Source organism: Podarcis pityusensis (assembly GCF_964106645.2).
Source record: "Podarcis pityusensis genome assembly, chromosome: W".
NCBI lineage: Eukaryota > Metazoa > Chordata > Lepidosauria > Squamata > Lacertidae > Podarcis > Podarcis pityusensis.
In genome coordinates, this window is record NC_138045.1 from 30368081 (window position 1) to 30392780 (window position 24700).

General features: G+C 47.4%; 1 pseudogene across 1 annotated transcript in view; it reads left to right on the plus strand.

Moving 5' to 3' along the window:
* LOC308467687 (steroidogenic factor 1-like) overlaps positions 1-24700 on the plus strand; it is a 214644-nt pseudogene that overhangs the window by 125046 nt on the left and 64898 nt on the right. Inside the window, exon 4 of the transcript in view lies at positions 8318-8520. The product of the transcript in view is annotated as a steroidogenic factor 1-like (transcript). The remainder of the gene's footprint in view (positions 1-8317; positions 8521-24700) is intronic.

The window sequence follows — 24700 nt, forward strand, 5'->3', positions numbered from 1 at the left end:
CTTAATCCTTAATCCTTATGGAGAAAGTAAAAGAAAGTAAGAAAAAGGGAGACATCAGATGGGGGGCTTCTCCCCCCCTTCTTCTTCTTTTGTTAAGATAGATGTAAAATATAAATTAAAAGGGGAGTAAATGTTTGTAGCATGTACCACTGTAAGCATAAATAAGTTGCAAAAACAGATGGCATGATATAGTCGATAATATTCTTAGATTCAAGCCTTCTTTGCCACCTTAAATTGTCTCTTTAATTAAATCTATTTTCTTAAGTCTTTTAAAACTTTAATTCTTTTCCCTCTTGAGCAGTCTCTCTCCCTCGTATACACCCTCCAAAAAGGAAATACAAAGTCTCTATTTGACTCTTCTTTCATTCCTTTGTTTCAAATTAATCCTTTGCCTCGGCACATTGTTGCAGAGGACTTTCACTTTTATACTCACTCAGCAGGAACCTTCACTTCCTTCTTTTTTCTTGCAACTTTTTATCTCTGCGCCATTTTCTCTCCGCTGCTGGAATGGACTCCCTATTTATATCCCACAGCATCTGAATCTTCTCCAGGTTCTCTTTCAAATTTTCCAGGATGAAAACATCCAGTAAACGCTCTAGATTCAGTCCAATTATTTTTTGGAAGTTTACCGCTTTCAATAGAAGCTAGAGACAGCGCAGCGTGGGGGTGGGGGTGCTTCCCTTTTGCGTCTGCCGCTCCGACCTGCTCCCGGGCTTTTAAAAAAAACACCCGAGAAAACAGGAGAGCAGCTATAACGCCGCTGGGTGCCCCTGTCCCCCAAGCATCCTCCCCTTGAGGTTTGGGGGTGCACAGTGCCCTTGCGCCACCCCCGAAGCCCCCAAGCCACTCAAAAAACCTCGGAGAGGTTTTTCACGCTTCCACAATGTCCGCGGATAAACTGGAAGTCCCAAAAGGACACAGAATGTTAATTGGCTGAATGCCTGGCTGAAGTAAAACATTTTCGCCAGGCGCCACAGATATGTATTGGAGGCGACAGCCGAGCCTCCCTGGGGAGAGCATTCAGCAAGCGGGGAGCCACCACTGAAAAGGCCCGTTCTCCTACTGCAGCTCTCCAGGTCTCCAGTGGAGGGGGCGAACGAAGAAGGGCCTCAGGTGGTACAGTCTTCTCCCTCCTGCACCCGAGCTTCATCTGTGTAGGGTTCACCGTGAGTTCCTCAGAATCATAGGCTCTGCTCTGGAAGGTCTGGCATATTTACTGTACTAAAGCGAGAGTTATAATAATAATAATAAATTTTTATTTATACCCCACCCTTCCCGGTTCAGAAAACCGGGCTCAGGGCGGCTAACAACAAATTTAAAACACTTAATTGAGGCAACAAAAAACAGCTTAAAATACAGTATAAAACGTGAATAACAATAAATTCAGAATTCAAAAATCAATTGAGGGGGAAAATCCATCCAACAAACATTAGATGATCACCAGGGCTAGCTGGCTGAGTTAGTCCTATTAGGGCCAGCGAGGAGACCAGGGGAGAATGAGCTGTGGGATCCCAGAGCAGGTAATCTTCATAAAAAGGGGAGGGGGAGGGAAGGAAGGGGACTAAAAGATTAGGCTATGTTCAAATTGAAAGCCAGGTGGAATAGCTCTGTCTTACAGGCCCTGCGGAAGGAATTAAATCCTGCAGGGCCCTGGTCTCATGGGACAGAACATTCCACCAGGTCGGAGCCATCACTGAGAAGGCCCTGGCCCTGGTGGAGGATAATCTGACTTCCTTAGGGCCCAGGACCTCTAAACTATGACACTGGGCAACAATTTTTAACTTTTTGAATGTTGTCTAGATTTCTACAATTGATTTAGGGTATTTTTGCACTGCTGAATCAGGAAATGGCATCCATTTCTCTCCATCAGGTCAGGTTTTTGTGCTATGTTGATTTGAAAAAAAATCAGATCTTGTGACAAAATTGATTACATTTTTGTGGCATTATCAGCTGATTTTTGTCAACACATATCATCCTAAATATGTTTTTAAGAGAAAATAATAATAATAATAATAATAATAATAATAAATTTTATTTATACCCCGCCCTCCCCAGCCAAAGCTGGGCTCAGGGTGGCTAACAACAATCAAAATAATCCAACATTCTAAAAACCTTTCATTATAAAAATTAATTAAAATCAAATTGATGGCAACCATTAAGCAAAATTCTGTGCAGATTGCCAGCGGAGGGGGTCAGGCTGCGCCCTGACCAAAAATGTTTTTCCAACAACATATATTGATTACCTGATAGAAACATCGATAAAGGTAAGTACATGTAAATTGCATGTTGCTTCACCATTTTTTATACTTCAGGGCTTGAACTTCCGTTTCTTGGAACTCCTGGAATGCTCAGCGGCAGGGAGGTCTCTCTTCAGAGTCCAACAGTAGTCAGCCATCATGACTGCGTCCCAGCGACCCTGAGACCTGGTCTCCATCTCTTTCATGTCCTGATGGAATCTCTCCCCCTGCTCGTCACTCATTGAACCCAGGTTCTCAGGAAACCGGTCCATATGTGAAAATAGGTAGTGCATCTTGACGCTCATGTTGCAGCCCAGGTTTCTGAAAGCAGTCAGCATGTTGTTGACAAGTTCTGCGTAGTTTCTGGCCTTATTGTTGCCAAGAAAGTTCTTCACTACCAGAACAAATGCCTTCCATGCTTCCAGTTCCACTTCGTTCATTGAGTTTCCGAACTCTGGATCTCTGATGAGCTGACGGATCTGAGGACCGTAAAAGATGCCAGCTTTCAACTTCTCCATGGTCAATCCTGGAAAAAGCTGGCACAAGTAAGTGAAGCAGTCACCATCCTTGTCCAGAGCCTTGGTGAACTGCTTGATTAAGCCGAGCTTGATGTGCAGCGGTGGGAAGAGTATTCTGTCTCTGTCCACCAGAGGGTCGTTGATGACGTTCCTTTCTCTGCAAGGCACCAATTCCTCCTGCACAGGCCAGTCCTTCTTCGTGTAATGCTGAGCACGGTCCCTACTATCCCACATGCACAGAAAACATGGGTACTTGGTGAAGCCAGACTGTTGTCCCAACAAAAAGTTCACCATCTTCAGGTCAACACAAATAAACCACTTATGCTGATCATAACCAATTTTCTCCAGCACATACTTCACCGCTTCATAGTTCTCCTTCAGTGTACTCTAGTGAGCCAGGGGTATAGAGGCAAACTGGTTGCCATTGTGTAGCAGAACACATTTCAGTGATCGCTTGCTACTGTCAATGAACAGTCTCCAATCTTTGGGTCCGTACTGTGGCACTCCAAGCTTAAGCAGAAGCTGCGCAATATCTGCACAGTACACCAAGTCCTTCTCTTCCGAGAAAAAATGGAGGTACTCTTGATGCCTGTTGCGGAAGAAGCTGATGCGAGCACTGTCAGAGAGGAGGTTTTTTTCCTTCAATCTGGATGCCAACAGTTCAGCAGAGTCCTTTGACAAGCTGAGGTCGCGAACTAGATCATTCAACTCCTTTGGGGAAAATGGATGTGGAGTATCATCTTCAAGAACCACTTCTTCTTCATGTCCTTCAACACTGGAGGCATCTTCGTCACTAATGTCAGGAAGTTCTCCGAAGATAGGCACTGGAATTTCATCACAATAAGCTACAGGACGACGTGCTGATTGAAGATCAGGATACTTGAGGCTGCTCCAGTTCTTTCTGTTGATCCCAGTCACATCAACAGCGCAGAAGTAGCAGTCAGTGACATGGTTTGTCGGCTCCCTCCAAACCATGGGAATTCCAAACAAAAATAGGTACAAATTAGTCATAAGTTGGCGCATGCGCGGGTGGAGTTTCCTATACACTTCGTGGGGCGGCTGCCCCATTAACTTAGTTTTGATTCCCCAACTTTATGCTTTGCCGCACCAATTTATGGAAGATTTCGAGGTTTTATGACTTCAAACTGATCCCTTTTCGACATAATCACCCAGAACTATCGGACCTGAATACTTCTTGTCATTAAAATAATCATTTCCAATCAAAACAATTATTCGACATGGCATTTTACCCCCACCAACTTCTTCTAAAATGCTCCACACAAGCGTACATGTGAACAAAAACGTAAAAAAACGGCATGTGGCCATAGCTCAAAAACTTAACCTGATTGAGCAAAACCAATGTGATTTTTGGATTCAGCGCATCAGATTCGTCCTAAATCATCTGAAAAAATGCAGACAACAAATTTGTTGTTGACCAGTGATTCATGGACCTTAAGGATCTCTGCGGGGCATACCAGGAGAGGTGATCCCATAAAGAGTTCCACTGGGCATACTCGGAGAGCATTTTTGAATTCTCCTCCCAAGTGATAGCTGCTTTGGGCAGGGTGGGGTCTTCAAGGCGAGGAGTGTGGGACCCACCTGTCATCCCCGTTTCTGGGGAATTCTTCACACTTCCAGACTCCTTGAACTTCTCACACTTTCCCCGCACATTTTATTAAGATCATCGGCTGTGGTGAAGACTGCAGGGCCTGCTCCCTTCCAGGGCCCTTTCCAACTGGCCCAGGCCCTCACTCTCCCAGCTATAAAGGGACTCCTGCTGCGGTGAGGCCTTGGACCATTGGCTGTGGGGAGGACTGCAGGGCCTGCTCCCTTCCAAGGCTTTTTCCAACTGGCCCAGGGGGTGTGGCCCAGGCCCTTCATCGGAACAAACTTTTGGGGAAGTGTGGGAAGTGCTCTGCCATTGCTTCCCTGTTCCAAGTGGTTAATGTGTTTTAAAATGTCCTCAAGCAGTCGGTGGCAATTTAAATTTTTATTTTTTTCCCTTTTTTCCTTTGTTGGGGGTGGGTGGGTGGGATGGATATTTGGTTGGGGATTAATTTTAGTATAATTGTTCTGTTTTTGTTGTTTTATTGGTTCTGTATAGTTTGTGTTTTGTTTTTAAGGGGCGGGATCAGGGCTGCCTGGGAGTGGGGCCCCAGCCAACACGATGGCTGGGACAAGTTCCACGGGGGGGAAGCACTGGGACATCTGATCTCAGTGATCATGGGCAGGAGGCGGAGTTACGCTAAGAGCAGACCATGTCATTACCGAGGAGGCAGGTTTAGTCGTTGTTTGAGGACTATCCCTGCCTCCGGGTCTGGCCTTGACCGGATGAATACTGGAATCAACAGGGGAAACCCACATGACCTGAAGGTGTTGCTGTGTAATGCCAGGTCAATGATGAATAAAACCACTGCCATCCACGACCTGATTGTGGATGGAGGATTTGACCTGGCATGTGTGACAGACCTGGTTGGAGGAAGCAGATGGGCCTGTCCTAGCTGCTGCTTGCCCACCAGGTTTCTCTTACGCACAGCAACCCAGGTCATGTGGGCGGGGAGGGGGGTTGCAGTGATATTTAGGAAGTCATTAGCTTGCATCAGGCGTCCTACTGGGAAGACCCAGTTCTCTGAGTGCATGTTCTGGAAGTTGGGCAATAGGGGCAGTACAGGATTCCTTTTGGTGTACCGACCTCCCCGCTGCACCAAGGATTCCCTGTCCGAGCTGCTTCAGGTCGTGGTGGATGTTCTCCTGGAGACACCTAGTTTGGTTGTTCTAGGGGATTTTAACATCCATGCCGACACGACCTTACAAGGGGCCGCTCGGGACTTCGTGGAAAGCATGGCCTCCATGGGGCTGTCCCTGAATAAGTTTGGCCCAACCCATAGTCATGGACATGCCTTAAACCTGGTGTTCACCTCTAGTGACGTGGGTGATCTGACACTAAGTAAAACTGCAACAAAAGAAGTGCTATGGTCAGATCACTTCCTTGTGCAACTGGACTTCTCCGCGACCCTTCCCCTCTGCAGGGAGGTGGGACCAATTCGGATGGTCCGCCCCCGCCACTTAATGGATCCAACTGGCTTCCAGAGAGTGGTAGGGGATGCTTTATCCCATGTTGATGGCCTTTCAGCTGATTCCCTGGTGGTCCGCTGGAATGCGGGGTTAACCAGGGCTATCGACTGTCTGGCTCTGAAGCGCCCTCTCCGATTGCATGGAGCCCGGACAGCCCCGTGGTTTTCTTCGGAGCTGAGGGTGATGAAACAATCGCTGAGATGGCTAGAGCGTCGGTGGCAGAAAACTCACTCCGAATCTGACCGGACACAGGTTAGAGCTCAACGTCGAGCCTACCAAGTGGCGATAGCGACGGCGAAGACTTTCTTCACCGCCTCTATTGCATCTGCAGAAAACAGCAGCAGGAGACTTTTTCAGGTGGTCCGCAATTTAATGGAACCAGCTTTTACCACCGGGGCCATGTAAAGACCCCAAGATCTCCTGCAACGATTTTGCAAAGTTTTTTGCAGATAAAATCACTCATATTCGGAAGGAGCTAGACACCACCGTGGGAGCAGGGCTGGGGCGGGAGAGTGCTAGAGCCCTGTCTGGTCAAGTTGCATGGAATCAATTTCAATCCGTTACCCCCCAGGATGTGGACAGGCTGCTTGGAGGCGTGAAACCAACCACCTGTCTTCTTGATCCTTGCCCATCCTGGCTAATAAAAGCAAGCCGGGAAGGGCTGGGCGATGGGCTCTGCGGGGTGGTGAATGCTTCCCTCTGTGAGGGAACATTCCCAGATCCACTGAAAGAGGTGGTCATTAAACCGCTTCTTAAAAAACCATCTTTAGACCCGGCCAGTATGGCCAACTATCGCCCAGTCTCAAATCTTCCATTCTTGGGCAAGATGATTGAGCGCGTGGTTGCTGAACAACTCCAGGCACGCCTGGAGGATGCGGACCATTTGGATCCCTTCCAATCGGGATTCAGGCCTCATCATGGGACTGAAACTGCCTTGGTCGCTCTGGTTGATGATCTCCGGCGAGCTAGGGACAAAGGTGAGAGTTGTTTCCTAGTTCTGCTGGATCTCTCAGCGGCCTTTGATACAATCGACCATAACATCCTTCTGGACCGTCTAGAGGGGCTGGGAGCTGGGGGCACAGTGGTTTCGTTCCTTCCTCCTGGGCCGTGTTCAGAAAGTGGTGGTGGGGGATGAGTGTTCAGACCCCTGGGCTCTCACTTGTGGGGTGCCTCAGGGTTCCGTCCTCTCCCCCATGCTTTTTAACATCTATATGAAGCTGCTGGGAGAGATCATCAGGGGGTTTGGACTGGGTGTCCATCAATATGCAGATGATACCCAGCTCTACCTCTTTCAAATCAGAACCAGTGAAGGCCCTGTGTGAGTGCCTGGAGGCAGTTGGAGGATGGATGGTGGCTAATGGATTGAAGTTGAATCCTGACAAGACAGAAGTACTGTTTTTGGGGGACAGGGGGCGGGCTGGTGTGGAGGACTCGCTGGTCCTGAATAGGGTAACTGTGCCCCTGAAGTACCAGGTGCGCAGCCTGGGAGTCATTTTGGACTCACAGCTGTCCATGGAGGCGCAGGTCAATTCTGTATCCAGGGCAGCTGTCTACCACCTCCACCTGGTACGCAGGCTGAGACCCTACCTGCCCGCGGACTGTCTCGCCAGAGTGGTGCATGCTCTAGTTATCTCCCGCTTGGACTACTGCAATGCGCTCTATGTGGGGCTACCTTTGAAGGTGACTCGGAAACTACAACTAATCCAGAATGTGGCAGCTAAACTGGTGACTGGGGGCGGCCGCCGAGACCACATAACACCAGTCTTGAAAGACCTACATTGGCTCCCGGTACCTTTCCGAGCACAATTCAAAGTGCTGGTGTTGACCTTTAAAGCCCTAAACGGCCTCGGCCCAGTATACCTGAAGGAGCGTCTCCACCCCCATCGTTTTGCCCGGACGCTGAGGTCCAGCGCCGAGGGCCTTCTGGCGGTTCCCTCATTGCGAGAAGCAAAGCTACAGGGAACCAGGCAGAGGGCCTTCTTGGTAGTGGCGCCCGTCCTGTGGAACGCCCTCCCATCAGATGTCAAAGCGATAAACAACTACCTGACATTCAGAAAACATCTTAAGGCAGCCCTGTTCAGGGAAGTTTTTAATTTGTGATATTTTAGTGTATTTTTGGTTTCTATGGAAGCCGCCCAGAGTGGCTGGGGAAACGCAGCCAGATGGGCGGGGTACAAATAATAAATTATTATTATTATTATTATAAGATGTGGTGTTAAGATGTTAAGAACGGTGGACTCATAATCTGGTGAACCGGGTTCGCTTCCCCACTCCTCCACATGCAGCTGCTGGGTGACCTTGGGCTAGTCACACTTCTCTGAAGTCTCTCAGCCTCACTCACCTCACAGAGTGTTTGTTGTGGGGGAGGATGGGAAAAGGAGATTGTGATAAAGCGGGATATCAAATCCAAACTCTTCTTCTTCTTCTTCTTCTTCTTCTTCTTCTTCTTCTTCTTCTTCTTCTTCTTCTTCTTCTTCTTATCCTCAGGGCTTCTTCAAGAGAACGGTGCAGAATAACAAGCACTACACGTGTATGGAGAGCCAGAATTGCAAGATCGACAAGACACAACGCAAGAGGTGTCCCTATTGCCGGTTCCAGAAGTGCCTTGTGGTGGGCATGAAACTCGAAGGTGACTCCAGCTGGCATAGTCTTGGGCGGGCGGGAGGGGGTGAGTCTTTGCAACACAGAAGGTAGGTGCTGACGGGAAAGTGCCTTCTGCCAAGTGGGTGGGGGAGGGATCCTGACATCCAGCCTATGTCCTGGATGCTGCTGCCTCTGAGCTAACCGCTGCCAGGAGGGCTTCTGCTCCAGCCCAAACAAGATGTGGGGACGTGAGACTTGACGTGGGCAGGAGTGGGTGGAAGGACTGGTGACTTGACTCCTACCAGCCATTTTCTTCCTCGTTCCCCCTCTTAACCCCCGTTGCTTTTCTATCTCTGAGGGGGCGGGGAAGCAAAACATATAGGTATACATGCATTTCTTGCCTAGAATGCAAAACCTTCCCTGGCCAGGACATGCGTTTTTGAAAAGAGTGCGCCTCCACACACAGCGTCCACCCAAACAACAGTGTCAGGTGGTTTAAAAGAGACTTTTTGAGATGTTCTAGATCTGCTTCCTTTATATCTTTAGCCTCTTTCCCCTCTACCCACCCCGTCCCCTAGTAATCCCCCCCTTCTCCTTCTGCTGGGTTTCCATGTGTCCCGTGTGGGTCTCTAGAAGAAGGGCAGGGACCTTACCCTGCAAGGACTCTTGGAAGTGAGACCATGTAAAATGTAAAGGAGCTGAGTGCTTTTTCTGTGTATGCTGTCAAGCTTAGTTGCAAGCCACAATATCCTTATTACTATTAATTCAGTGTTCCATTTGAGTGGAGGCCCCCTAAGGCCGTTATCATTGGGAAAGTCAGATAATGATGACAGTATTCTTGTGGTTCCTCAGGAGCCAGTGATGGTAACCAACCTGGTGTTAGGATATTTCCGTTCCACCTTAAAAGGGAGCAGGCTGTGAGTCACAGAGTCTGCGTATTTCCTGTTCACAGGATGTTTATGTTTTCTGTTGCTTTCGTTTCTCTCTCTGTGTCGTAGACACTAAAGCAGGCAGTCATGTTTTTCTGTGTTCTGATCAACGCTGAATAAACTTGTAAATAATGCTCTCCTGAGTGCGACTTTGGCTGTGCATTATCTGCTGATAGAGTGTGCATGAGCTCTGGAATGTGGCAAGATATTTTCTAGAAACTCATGTCGCTAATTGCTGATACTGCGTGCCTACGGGAGGTCGATGGATCGTCCGGCAGACGGCTTGGGGGCCATGATGGACTTTATCTCCCTGGCAGTATCCCAGTACCTGGAAGGCTTTAAAAGAGGATTGGACGAATTCATGCAGGATGATAAGGCTATCAATGGCAGCAATGCTTTCAGACGTGCTCAGATCCTGCTTGCATGTTTCCCATGGGGGTATCTGGGTGGCCACTGTGAGAACAGGATGCGGGGCTGGATGCCCCCCCTCCCCGCTTGGGCTCCTCTTATGTTCTTGAGGCAAAATGCCTGTGCAGCCTCTTCTGACGCTCTTATGTCCAAAGAGCGTTTCGTGCCCGCCGCCCCACCTGCGTCATAATGCTGACTCTTTGAGAAAGGGCTAGCAATAGGGCGATAATTAAATCTGACAGGAGTCCCTCCCCACGTCTCATTGCCCAGGCCCAATTCCTGATGCTCGGTGCGCTTTGCTGGAGAAGTCCTGAAAAAACCCGCATTTATTTTTATATTGCTTTTAAAACCCGACTTTCCAGCTCTGTTTCCACTGAGTGAGCTGAAGATTGGTATATTTCCCATTTAGAGTCTAGCAATTAAAAAGCCGCAGTACCGATTCAATGCACACTATTTGCTGGTACTCCCAGTTTAAAACCCGACTTTCCAGCTCTGTTTCCGCTGCCGCTGTGGGTTGCTGTCTTGTTCGTGGGGACCTTCCTGCCTTGGAGAGCTGAGGGCTGCCTGTAGCTTGCAGCGGCGTGGCAGCCTGGAGAGCAGGATGGGGCAGCGGCTTTGAACGACATAAAGTGAAAGCAAATTCCTCCATGGGGTGGAAAGAATCATAGAATCATAGAATCATAGAATCATAGAATCATAGAGTTGGAAGAGACCACAAGGGCCATCGAGTCCAACCCCCTGCCAAGCAGGAAACACCATCAGAGCACTCCTGACATATGGTTGTCAAGCCTCTGCTTAAAGACCTCCAAAGAAGGAGACTCCACCACACTCCTTGGCAGCAAATTCCACTGTCGAACAGCTCTTACTGTCAGGAGGAGGCGAGGCTGGGCGCTGGTCCCGCGGGAGGCTGCTCCACAGCATAGTAGTCTAGGTCTGGAAGGACATGTGTCTCCGGGAACCAATTGGGGTTTCAAATAATAAAAACAAGATAAAAATAAACACACAGAGAGATCATATGAGAGCCATCTTCAAATACATAAAGGGCTGTCGCATGGAAAATGGACCATGCTTGTTTTCTCCTGCTCTGGAGGGTAGGACCCGAACCCATGGTTTCAAGTGACAAGAAAGGAGATTCATTCAGACTCAGCATCAGGAAGAAATTTCTGACAGCCAAAGCTGTTCGACAGTGGAAGGGTCTCCCGCGGGAGGTGATGGTCTCTCCTTCCTCGGAGGCTTTGAAGCAGAGGTTGGAGAGCCACCTGTCAGGGGTTCCGTAGTTGTGATTCCTGCACTGCGGGGGTTGGGCTAGACGACCCTTTGGCTTCCTCCCAACAAAGCCCAAGTAAAGACTACCAATTTTATCAGATCATTAAGGCTAGTTCCATAGTTGCCAGGCTTGCGATGAGGGTTGTCTTGAAAATGATGGTTCTGTTGCCTATGTCATAAAGGAATGCCAAATCATATAAAGTGTCCGGAGGTTCTACTTGTCTTCAAAATCTCAGATATGTGTGCTTCTCTCCATTAAAGCTGTATTCCAGAGTGTGTGGCACAAAATGTCCAGTGTAAGATTTTGGGCTGTGTTCCACTGAGTTGCAATTATTATTATTAATATTTATTTATTAATTAATTACATTTCTAGACTGCCCTTCATCTGAGGATCACAGGGCAGTGTACAATATAAAATCACAAAAAATACATCCCTTAGTAACAATTAAAAAACAATGTCCCCCCACAGTTTAAAAGGCCACAGATGATGATGATAATTATACCCCACCCATCTGGTTTGGTTTCCCCAGCCACTTTGGGTGGCTGAAGGCATATCTAAAAACATAATAAAATTAGCCAAAGGCCTGGCTGAAGAGGAATGTTTTTGCCTGGCACTTAAAGATATGTAGAGATGGCACCAGGCTAGCCCCCCATGGGGAGAGTATCCCACAAGTGGGGAGCCACCACAGGAAAGGCCGCTTCTCATCTTGCCGCCCTCTGGATCTCTCGTGGAGGGGCCACATGAAAAAGGGCCTCAGAGCTTATGGATAGAAACAGTCCTTGAGGAGTGGTGCTCCTGAGCCATTTAAGGCTTTATAGGTCAAAACCAGCACTGAATTGGGCCTGAAAACTAAGTGGCAGCCAGTTGAGCCACAGTTGGCATTATATGCTCAAACTGTCTTATTCATGCTGCCAAGGTCATATATAAGACCAATTCTTTTGACAATATATTTACATTTGTATCATCAAAAATATTCAGTAACAGTAATTTTGGGCAACGAACAATAGTTTCTTTAGCAATATTTATCATTCATGTCAAGAATAAATTCCAAAAATCTTGCACCAAATTACAGTAAATGATAATATGTACGAAGTTTATTGCAGTCCCTCCAACTAGTAGCTGATAAAGAAGGAAATACTTTTGACATTTGCAAAGGAGTGCAATACCATCTGTGAAATAATTTCAAGGAGTTTTCCCAAAGAAATCTGGAAGCAAATTTTAAGAACTGTGATTCCCAAATTTTATTCCCATCCTTCCCAAAAAATATCCCCATATTTGTGTGCAAATATATAGTTCCCATATCTTTTTGAGGGGTTCCATAGATCCATTGATAACCTACATTAAGCAATATAGCCAGTGTGGTGTAGTGGTTAAGAGCGGTGGACTCATAATCTGGTGAACTGGGTTCGCTTCCCCACTCCTCCACATGCAGCTGCTGGGTGACCTTGGGCTAGTCACACTTCTTTGAAGTCTCTCAGCCTCACTCACCTCACAGAGTGTTTGTTGTGGGAGAGGAAGGGAAAAGGAGATTGTTAGCCGCTTTGAGACTCCCTAGGGTAGTGATAAAGCAGGATATCAAATCCAAACTCTTCTCTTCTTCTTCTTATAGAGTATAATTAAAATCTAATCCTTTCCCTGCTCTACCCATTGTAATTTTCAAATTTTGTTAAGGGTGATTGTCCCTTCACCATCTCCAGTTGCACATACAGACTCAGACATGCTTATGGGTGAGCTGTGTGATAAGCCAGTGGAGATAGGGTTTTCGTGTATGTGTGCGGGAGATACTTTGTACATGCTCAGAAGCACCCTCTACACATATCCCACGGCATGTGGATGAAAGCAGGCAGTGCCAAGAAGGCGTGTCTGTGTGTTTGTTTGGGCACTAGGGGTATACCAATTTCCTGTATCATAATGGGATGCACTTTTGCTTAAAAACACTGAAAAAGGGACTAATTATTCTCAGTTATGGAAAAAGGTTGCCCTGAAATGAAAAGTTGGAAACACTGTATATGTAAAGTTACTACTCATAACTATCAGCACTTTTAAAAACTTCATGGAACTGTTTATAACTTTTACAGCTGCCTGGAACTTCCTAAAACTGTGGCGAATGTTCAAGAAGAATCCAAATATTGGTCTATAGGGAAAGATTTTTGGGCAAACAACTAAACTTCTTAATTTTTAATATTTCTTTCTGTGGCAATATACAATTGTGGTTGGAGAAACCCAGCTGGATGGGCAGGGTATAAATATAATCATAATCATAATCATTACAATGTCGCACAAGATCCTCAATTTATTCTCAGCAATAGAAGTGATGAACCATTGTCAGGGAACTGCCATCAGTGCTGGAGGGAGAGAGCAAAATCCAGAGGGATTCCGGAGAGCGTCCCGGGATTGGGAGAGGCAGCCCATCTTCTGGGGAAGAGAATCAGCGTAGCACCAGTGGAGAAGGGGGGGCAGATGGGGGAAGCGGCGAGGCGGTCCCACGACTCCTTGCCGGGGACCAGCGGGGAGAGTAGAGGTCCTCCGCTGCCTACGCCCTCCTTGCGCAGAAGGCTTTCGCGCAGAGAAAGTAGGAGGAGACTAGGCGTCAAAGAGCTTCTTTGCTGGAAGAAGTTTAAGAAACGCCCACTAACGGATTCTGCCAGCGATTGAGACAGTCACGGGTGAGTGGCTGTCCGGACAGAAAAGGTTCACTCAGGCAATCCAGCCAGGTGTTTGCACCGGCTTACGCACGAGCAACCCCTAGAACCATTACAACCATGTATGAAACATTGTACATGTATTAGAAAATTTGCAAGCTCTATTTTTCCTGTATACATGCTATGCGTAATACATTATACAGTTACATATACAAAAATCGATGTATTGTTTTTTTTTTTATAATTTTTTATTAAAGTTTTAAACAACAAAAGAAAAAAAAAACAACACACACAAAAAACAGTACAAAACTCAACAATAAAAAACACAAAGCATAACAATTAAAAACAAACTCTCTTTTCCCTTTCCAAATTTAAAATACTTATTTTCTAGACTTCCTCATACCTCCCTCTTTTGTATTCCAATCTACATTATTTGTCCAGCAGTTTCTTTTCCACTTTTTTAATCCCAATCTTTAACTTAATAAAATGTTAAAATATATAACTTCAACTTTTTTAAACCTAATCCTTGATCTTAATGTCATATAACTTTAAAATTTTCCCTTTTAATATCAAATTTCCATTTCTTTAAACATCTTTAATCTTGATCTTTAATCTTAATCTATCATTAACTTTAACCTGTGCAGCTGGAAACCATTTACTTTCAGTCCAACATCCCTTTAACATTCCTTAATTTTGCAATGTTTCTGAAGGTAGTCTTTGAATTTCTTCCAGTCTTCCTCCATTGACTCTTCTCCCTGGTCACGGATTCTACCAGTCATTTCCGCCAATTCCATATAGTCCATAAGTTTCATCTGCCATTCCTCCAGCGTGGGAAGTTCTTGTGTCTTCCAATACTTTGTGATGAGTATTCTTGCTGCTGTTGTTGCATATATAAAGAAAGTTCTATCCTTTTTTAACACCATTTGGCCGACTATGCCCAGGAGAAAGGCCTCTGGTTTCTTAGGGAAGGCATACTTAAATACCTTTTTTAATTCATTATATATCATTTCCCAGAAAGCCTTAATCTTTGGGCACGTCCACCAAAGGTGAAAAAATGTACCTTCAGTTTCTTTACATTTCCAACATTTGTTATCGGGCAAGTGATAGATTTTCGCAAGCTTGACTGGGGTTATGTACCACCTGTATATCATTTTCATAATATTCTCTCTTAAGGCATTACATGCCGTAAATTTCATACCTGTGGTCCATAACTGTTCCCAGTCAGCAAACATAATGTTATGTCCAACGTCCTGTGCCCATTTAATCATAGCCGATTTTACCGTTTCGTCTTGAGTATTCCATTTCAGCAGCAAGTTATACATTCTTGACAAATTCTTAGTCTTGGGTTCTAACAATTCTGTTTCTAATTTGGATCTTTCCTCCTGGAAGCCAATTTTCCTGTCCAATTTAAATACCTCTGTGATGGGACGATGAGCTGCTTGTGTGTAAAATCCTAGTCCCTCAGAGTTTGGTCAAGTTTGCAAACCTCTGTCTGTAACGGAGCCCCTTAAACATGGCTCCGTCAGTCGCTGGCAGATTCCGACAGTGGTTGCTTTCGGAATCGCTTCCAACATAAAAGCTCCTTAACGGAAACACGTCTTCTGGACTCTCTGCGTGACAGTTTCCGGCGAGGAGTGGGTGTCCCTACAGGAGGTCCTGAAACCTCCCCACTGTTTTCGCTGGAAGTGTCTCTGAGCCATCCCTCCAGCTCCCTTTCCCTCAGCTCAGCTCCTCTCCCCCTACTGGTTCCCTCTTCAGCTGCTGAGTCTCTCCCAACCTGTGTGAGCCCTTTCACTTCCCTTCCTTCCGATGGCAGTTCCCTGACATCCACCTCCCCTCCAGGGCCCCCTTCATCCCCTCTCGCCCCCTCCTCTACGGGCGGTGAGGAGGCAAAACCCCGGAATGAACTTCCTTCATCTTCCGATGTCCCGAACACTTCTCTCCACCTGTTGCGGTTCCTGGTCTCGAAGTACTCCTCCTCCTCAGAGTCCATCTCCCCTTCCCCTTCCGATTCCGAGAATCCTTCCAACTCCTCCTCCTCATCGGTGGTCCCAAAGTATTCCCTCCGGAACCTCTCCACAGGCTGAGGTTTCCTTGGGAACCTTTGATGGAACGTTTCTATCAATACCTCGTCATTGATATCTTCTGCCATTACCCAAGTGTTTTCTGACTCCGGTTCTCCTTCCCACGCTACCAAATACTCCACCTGATCCCCCTTCCATCTGGCGTCGAGGATTTCTGCCACATGGCTGCTGCATTCCCTTTCTTCTATGACCGGTCCCCGAGTGGCCATCCCTTCTCGTCCCCCCTCATACGGTGACAGTAACGACCTGTGAAATACTGGGTGCAGTTTCATGTGGTTGGGTAACCGGAGCCTGAAAGCCACTGGGTTGACCTGTTGAATGACCTCAAAGGGACCCAATCTCCTGGGTCTTAATTTCTTACAACCTCCTTTGAACGGCAACCCTTGGGTTGACAGCCACACCCTATCTCCCACCCTTATGGTTTCACCTTCCCTTCGGTTCTTGTCTGCCTGCCTCTTGTATTCTTCCTTCGCCCTTTCTAAGTTGAGTTGGAGCTGACGATGGATTGCTTCCATTTCTTCTACAAAATGCTCGGCTGCCGGGACACCCCATCTCTCCCCTTCTCCCCCTGGGAAAGCCCTGGGATGACACCCATAATTAGCCAAGAAGGGGCTCATCCCTGTGGACACATTCTCGGCATTGTTGTAGGCAAATTCCGCCAGCGCCAACTTTTCTACCCAGTCATTCTCTCTGTCATTGACATAACACCTCAGGTATTGCTGGAGGACCCCGTTTGCTCTTTCCGCCTGCCCGTTGGTTTCAGGGTGCCGGGCAGTCGAAAAGTTGACCTCCACCTGCAGTAAGCTCATGAGCTTCCTCCAGAACCTGGAAGTAAATTGTTTTCCTCGGTCTGAGACCACCCTCAATGGCCCCCCGTGCAACCTAAAAATGTGTTCTACAAATAACTTCGCTGTCTCTTCCGCCGTGACTGCATGCGAGCAGGCTACAAAGTGGCACATCTTTGTTAGTAGGTCTACCACCACCATGATGGCTGTTTTCCCCTTGGACTTCGGCAGATCAGTCATAAAATCTATCGACACTGCCTCCCAAGGTCGTTCTGGGGTTGGTAAGGGTTCTAATAGCCCCGCCGGTGCCCGCCTCTCCCCTTTGGCTCGCTGGCATTGCTCACACCCTCTTACATACTCCCGTACATCTTCCCTCACCTTAGGCCACCAAAATTCCCTGGTGACCAACCACATGGTTTTGTGTTGTCCAAAATGCCCCGCCGTGGGGCTGTCGTGCAACTGCTTGAGTACCCTCCCCCTTAAGTCTCCTTCAGGGATATACAGTGCCCCTTTGTAATACAAAGCTCCATTTCTTTCCTCGAAACCCCCTGGTTCCTCTCCCTCACCCCTAAGACCTCTGAGCTTATTCTGGGCGTATTCATCATTCTCTGTTTCCTCTACCAGTTCTCTTTGTCCCACCAATGCCGCCCCACACACCCAGCGGTCCTCTGGAATGACATGTCTCTCTTCGGGTGCTCCCTCCCCCTCCAAATATTCAGGTTTGCGTGAGAGAGCGTCCGCCCTAATGTTCTCTGGGCCTGGCACGTAACAAATCTCAAAGTTAAATTTGGAGAACTCCTGGGCCCATCTCACTTGCCGTTGGTTGAGCACTCGTGCCGTCCTCCAATACTCTAGGTTCTTGTGGTCAGTGCACACTTGCACCTTATGTTGTGCGCCAATTAGCAGGTGCCTCCATCTCCGGAACGCCTCATGAATGGCTAGTAGTTCTCGGTCATACACCGTGTAGTTCCTCTCGGATTTGTTCAGCTTTCGCGAAAAAAAGGCACACGGTCTCCACTCTGACTCCTCCTTCCCTGGCTGCAGAAGCACCGCCCCAATAGCTCTGTCTGATGCGTCAGTTTCCACTCTCATCGGTTTTTGTAAATCCACATGCAGGAGTTGTTGTTCCGAGGCGAAGGCCCTTTTTAGTTCCTCAAATGCTCGCTCCGCCTCCTCAGTCCAAACGAACTTCTTCTTACTGCTGAGACAGTCCGTAATGGGCGCCGTCAGGTGGGCAAAGTTTCGGATGAACTTACGATAGAAGTTCCCAAATCCTAGGAACCTCTGCACATCCTTCCTTGTTTTGGGTGTTTTCCATTCCAGCACCGCCTGGACCTTGCCGGGATCCATGGCCAATCCCTTGTCTGACAGGCGATACCCCAGGAATTCCACCTCCTTGGTATGAAACTGACACTTCTCCAGTTTCACCCACAGCTGGTTGGCTTGCAGCCTGCTCAACACTTCTCTGACGTCTCTCACATGCTGCTCCTCATTCTCAGAATACACCAACACGTCGTCTAAGAAGGCCACACAATTCTTGTAAAGCAAAGGCCCCAGGACATGGTTCATAAACGATTGAAAGCACGCGGAGCCTCCTTGTAGGCCGAAGGGCATAACTAAATATTCAAATGCCCCCAAAGGGGTGAACATGGTGGTTTTCCATTCATCCCCCTTCCTTATTCGTATCAGGTTGTACGCCCCCCTTAGGTCCAGTTTAGTAAAAATCTTTCCCTTCCTGACCCTTGTCAAAATGTCGTCAATCCTGGGCATAGGGAAAGCCACTGGTTCTGACACTGCATTTAAGGCCCTGAAGTCACACACAAGCCTCGGCTTGTTCGTGTTTTTTTTATCCACAAAAAACACTGGGCTGCCCCCCACCGCCCTGGACTCTCTGATGAACCCTCTCTTCAGGTTCTTGTCAATGAACTCTCTTAGCTCCTGCATCTCTCTGTCTGACATGGCGTACAGCTTGCCTACAGGGAGCTGTGCCCCAGGGAGTAAATTGATTTGACAGTCAAAGGGTCTATGCGGGGGTAGTTGGTCAGCTTCCCTTTCGCTGAAGACGTCGCGGAGATCTGCGTATTGTCGTGGTACCTTCACGTTCTCCGTTACTTCAGTCCCTGCTAGGGTGGCTTGGGCCCCTGCCAAACTTCTGCACCAATCCTGGTACCTTTCTGACGAGCTGGGTGTCTTTCCCCTTTTTGTCTGCATCCTGAGCCCTCCTCTCCTCAAGCCTCGCCGTCTGCAGCGCTAGCTGGACCTCCAACACCCGGTACCTTTCTTCCAGGCTTGGACCCGCTCCAGCTCCTGCTTCTCCGGTTCCGGCTGGGTTGCTCATGATGCCTTCTCCTGCACAAGCTGCTCACGATGACTGTCGGAATGCTGTGATGGGACGATGAGCTGCTTGTGTGTAAAATCCTAGTCCCTCAGAGTTTGGTCAAGTTTGCAAACCTCTGTCTGTAACGGAGCCCCTTAAACATGGCTCCGTCAGTCGCTGGCAGATTCCGACAGTGGTTGCTTTCGGAATCGCTTCCAACATAAAAGCTCCTTAACGGAAACACGTCTTCTGGACTCTCTGCGTGACAGTTTCCGGCGAGGAGTGGGTGTCCCTACAGGAGGTCCTGAAACCTCCCCACTGTTTTCGCTGGAAGTGTCTCTGAGCCATCCCTCCAGCTCCCTTTCCCTCAGCTCAGCTCCTCTCCCCCTACTGGTTCCCTCTTCAGCTGCTGAGTCTCTCCCAACCTGTGTGAGCCCTTTCACTTCCCTTCCTTCCGATGGCAGTTCCCTGACAACCTCCATTATCTGATAATAATGAAGCCAGTCTCGCACTTTGTTTTTTAGTTTTTCAAAACTCTGCAATTTCAGTCTATCTCCGTCTTGTTCCAAAATTTCCCAATATTTTGGCCATTTGACCTCCATATTGACCTTTTTCAAGGCCTTCGCTTCCATTGGTGACAGCCACCTTGGGGTTTTATTTTCTAGCAAATCCTTATATCTTATCCAAACATTAAACAGCGCTTTCCTGACAATGTGGTTTTTAAATGCTTTATGTGCTTTGATCTTATCATACCATAAATATGCATGCCATCCAAATACATTATTAAAACCTTCTAGGTCCAAAATGTCAGTGTTTTCAAGAAGTAGCCATTCTTTCAACCAGCAAAAAGCTGCTGATTCATAGTACAGTTTGAGGTCTGGCAGGGCAAATCCACCTCTTTCCTTTGCATCCGTTAGTATTTTAAATTTTATTCTGGGTTTCTTGCCCTGCCAGACAAATTTAGAAATATCTTTCTGCCACCTCTTGAAACAATCCATTTTGTCCACGATCTGCAAAGTTTGAAACAAAAACAACATTCTAGGCAATACATTCATTTTTATCGCTGCAATACGGCCTAGCAGTGAAAGCTTCAAATTTGACCAAATTTCTAAATCTTTTTTCACTTCTGACCAACATTTTTCATAGTTATCTTTAAATAAATTCCCATTTTTTTGCTGTCATGTTAATCCCCAGGTATTTAACTTTCTTAACCACTGTTAAACCTGTCTCATTCTGAAACCTCTCTCTTTCAAACGGTGTTAAATTTTTCTCTAGAACCTGGGTTTTTGACTTGTTCAATTTAAATCCTGCCACTTGACCAAATTCTTGAATCAGTTCTAAAACCCTTTTAGTACTAGATTCTGGCTCCTGTAACGTCAATACTAAGTCATCTGCAAATGCTCTCAATTTATAGTGTTTAGTTCCGACCTGTATACCTTTAACCATCTGGTCCCTTCTAATCATATTCAGCAGAACCTCCAGGACCGAAATAAAAAGAAGTGGGGAAATTGGGCAACCTTGTCGTGTCCCTTTTTCAATTTTAAGTTCTTCCGTCACAACATTATTTACAATTAGTTTAGCCTTTTGTTCTGAATAAATTGCACTTATACCATTCTCAAAGCCTTGGCCTACCCCCATACCCTGTAGATTCTTCTTCATAAAATTCCAAGAAATATTGTCAAAGGCTTTCTCCGCGTCTACAAATATCAACACTGCTTTAGTGTTTATATTCACTTCTAATTTTTCCAAAATATCAATTATATTCCTCAAATTGTCAGACAAATGTCTTCCTGGGTGAAAGCCCGCTTGGTCTTTATGAATCTCTTCCATCAACACTCTTTTAAATCTCTTCGCCAAAATATCTGCAAAAATTTTGTAATCCACATTAAGTAGTGATATAGGGCGGTAGTTATTAAGTTGTGTCTTTTCAGTCTCTGTTTTTGGTACAAGTGTAATATATGCTTCTTTCCACGACTCTGGTGCCCTCTTCCCCTCCATTATTTCGTTGCAGACCTCTTTCAATGGTTGAATTAACCATTCTTTTAAAGATCTGTAGTATCTAGAGGTCAAGCCATCTGGTCCTGGAGATTTACCCAGTTGCATGTTTTGAATGGCACCTTCTATTTCCTGTTCAGTTATTCTGTCATTCAAAATTAGTCTATTTTCTTGAGATATTTTTTGTAGTCCATTTGTTTTCAAAAATTGGTCTAAATCTGTTTCTTTCACTGGCCCTTGAGTATATAGTCTTTTAAAATACTTCTGGAAACAACTTCTAATCTCCGCAGGGTTCTGTATATTCCTTCCTTCCACTTCTAAATTCGTAATCGTATTTAGTTTTTGTCTCTTTTTCATTTGCCATGCCAACAATTTACCACATTTATTGGCCGATTCAAAAGTCTTTTGTCTCATTTGTTTAATTTTCCATTCTATTTCCTGATTCATTATTTTCATATATTGTACTTGATATAACTTTAACTCTCTCAGAATCTCTTGAGATTTGGGATTTACTCTCAGTCTTTTTTCACATTCATTCATTTTGTTCATAATTTTATCCTTCTTCTCATTTTGAGTTCTTTTCTTTATCGCATTCTGTTGTATTAAGAACCCTCTCATAACCGCTTTACTTGCATCCCAGATTACTCTTTTCTCCACGTTGGAACTAAGATTTATCTCGAAGTAATCTCTTAGAGTTTTTTGGGCCTTCTTAAGAAATTCTTCATCTCTAAATAAGGTGTCATTCATCTTCCATCTGAAGGAGCCAGTTGGTGTTAGTCTCATTTCCATCTTAACAGCATTGTGGTCGGAGCAAATTTTCAGGCAGATTTCCACCTTTCTTGTCTTTGGTGCCATTCCTCTAGTTATCCAGATTTGGTCAATTCTTGTCCAAGTCATTTTGGCTTCAGAAAAGAAAGTTCCCTCTTTAGCCAAGGGGTTTCTAATTCTCCAAATATCCACTAAATCCAAGTTGTCTGTCATATCAAAAAAGGTTTTCGGTAGTCTACCATCTTTGGTGACTACCTGTCTTTGTGCCTTGTCCATATAAGTAGATACCACTCCATTCATATCTCCCATCAAAATCATGTTGTGATCCATATGGTCCATCAAGGTCTCATGCAACTTCTTAAAAAAATCAGATTTCCCGTCATTTGGTGCGTAAACTCCTACAATCAAAAATTTTTCTCCTTGTGTTTGAATTTCAATTGCCACAAATCTTCCTTGGTCATCTTTGAAAACAAATTTTGGTGATAAATTATATTTTGCGTAGATCACAACCCCTCTCTTTTTAACTTTATCTGACGAAATAAATTCCTGACCAAGTCTTTTATTTATCAACAATTTCCTGTGTAATCTTGTTATATGTTGTCAAGGCTGCCTCAGGTCTCAGCTCACAAAAGACCAACGCCAATCTCTTCTTATATACAAAAGTGTTTATTGCAGTTCATTGTTTGCTTCATATCCGAGGCGCGCAGCCCCACGTCTGTACGCTTAGACCGTTGAAGTCCCCTCTGAGTCAGTCCCTCCCCTTCACCAGTTTAAGAGCCTTGCGCTGCTCCACCTCTTTCTCTCTTTCCTTTTCCTCAGGGTCTTCCTGCCCGCTGGGGTTTCGCCCCTCCTGGATTCCCCTGACGCGCTATCCCCCGACTGCTCTTCCCCCCTCCTGCGGGCTTTAGGACCTGGCTCTTCTTGCAGGCTCCCTGTACTTCCGCGCGCCTCTACATTTGAACTTGGCGCGCGTGCCCAACCTCTAACTTTCCTTTTGACAGTTACACTACTCCCTTCACTACTCCCCTCCCCTTCCGGGAGGGTGGCTTGCTCCGACCTCCCTCCCTTCTCTGCTGCCGGAGCTGCTTCCCCTGATACACTGGAACCTCCACCCCCTTCGCTGCACTCTGGCGGGGAGGCTGGCCCTGACGCCCAGCTGCCACTTTGGGATCCCCCGCTGGCCCCCTGTTCCTGACACGTCCCCCCTGGGGCTCCCCTGGCCTTGACCACTGGCGCTCCCTTCTGGGAATCCTCTGATTCGCTGGAAAGACTCATGGAATCTCTTGAGTCATTGTCATCCTCTTCCTCGCTGTCCTGGGATTCATCCCCATCGCTCTCCATCTCCTCCCTACCCTGTGCCTCTGTCCCTGAACCCCTGACATCCATCCCCCCTCGAAGCCCCCCCTTCCCCCCTCCCGCTGCTCGGGCGCAGGTTCCGGGAGCTCCGTTGTAGCGGGGGTAGATGCTGGATACAGTTCGTCAACGTCGATCTCCTCTGCTTCCAGTTCAGTGTATGATTGCTCGAAACCGGGGTCCTCCCCCAACACATCCAAACCCTTCCCTCCCCCTGTTACTTCAGGCGATGCTGCTTGCCAAGGCCCCCTTCGCCACCCCACTTCTGGTTGATCGTCCCACCAATAAGAGCGGTCCGTGTCCACCCCCGAGCACGATCCCCTTGGAGGGCTCGATTCCGGCGTGGTCTCCTCTGCGGAGGAGAACCCCCGGAAGGTGCTGCCTGAAAGTGTGGGCGTAAAAAGCCAGTCGTCAAAATACTCCGCTGGCATGGGCCTGTGTGGGAAGAGTGCATGGAACTCGTCTTTAAGAAGAGGTTCCTCCAGAGCATAATCTGGCACCCAACTGTTGGCGCTGGCCGGGGTACCTTCCCTGGCGAGGAGGTATTCCACTCCCTCCTCCCCCCATCTCGAGTCCAGAATTTCCGTGACCTCGTTGAGTGTCGGGGTCCTCGGTGACTCCCCCCCCCCCGGTGACTTTCTACGTGGGTCTGGTGCCGTCCCTGGCTCCTGAAATCTGTGTGGGGCCTTGTAGGGTGTAAGCACCGACCTATGAAAGACCGGGTGCATTCTGGAACCTTCTGGGAGGGTCAACCGAAAAGCTACGGGATTGATCCTGCCCTCAACTTGGTATGGCCCTAGCTGTTTGTGTCCTAGCTTCTTCTTAGCTAACGACTTGGCCGGCACCGCCTGGGCTGCTAACCATACCCAGTCCCCCACCTGGATGTCTTCTTCTGCCCTCCTGTGCCTGTCTGCCTGCACTTTGTAGGCGTGTTTAGCTAGTTCCAAGTGCCGTCGTAGCTCCTCGTGGACCTCCTGCAATACTGCTGCTAAATGCTCAGCTCCCTGCGACTCCCCCTGCATCGTTGTCTCCAACGCCGGGAAGGTTCTGGGATGTCGCCCATTGTTGGCGAAGAACGGTGTCACCCCCGTTGACGCGTGCTTCGTGTTGTTGTAGGCAAACTCGGCCATCGGTAAGTAGTCCACCCAAGTTGCAGGCTTTTGATTGGCGTAACATCGCAGGTACTGCTGCATGATGGCGTTGACCCTCTCCGCTTGGCCGTTGGTTTGCGGGTGTCTCGCCGACGCTAAGTTGATCTTGACATTCAGGATGCCTAGGAGCTTCTGCCAGAAACTGGAAATGAATTGGCGACCCCGGTCGGACAGGATGGACCGCGGTAAGCCGTGCACCCGGAACACGTGGTCTATGAACAGCTTGGCGGTCTGTTCCGCTGTTGCCACCTTCGCGCAAGGAATGAAGTGCGCCATCTTGGTGAACAGATCTACAACCACAAGCACCGCCGTCTTGCCCCGCGAACTGGGCAGATCAGTAACAAAGTCCAGCGCCACCCTATCCCACGGCTGTAGTGGCGTCTCCAGCGGTTCCAGCAATCCCGCTGGCTTCTTGTGCACTGGCTTGGACCTCTGACAAGTGTCACACCTGGCGACGTAATCCGCGACCTCTCCCCGCATCTGGGGCCACCAAAAGTCTCTGGCTACTAAGTCCGCCGTCTTTTCTTTGCCGAAGTGACCCGCGCTGGGTGCGTCGTGTAACTGCTGTAGAACCTTCGCGCGGAGATC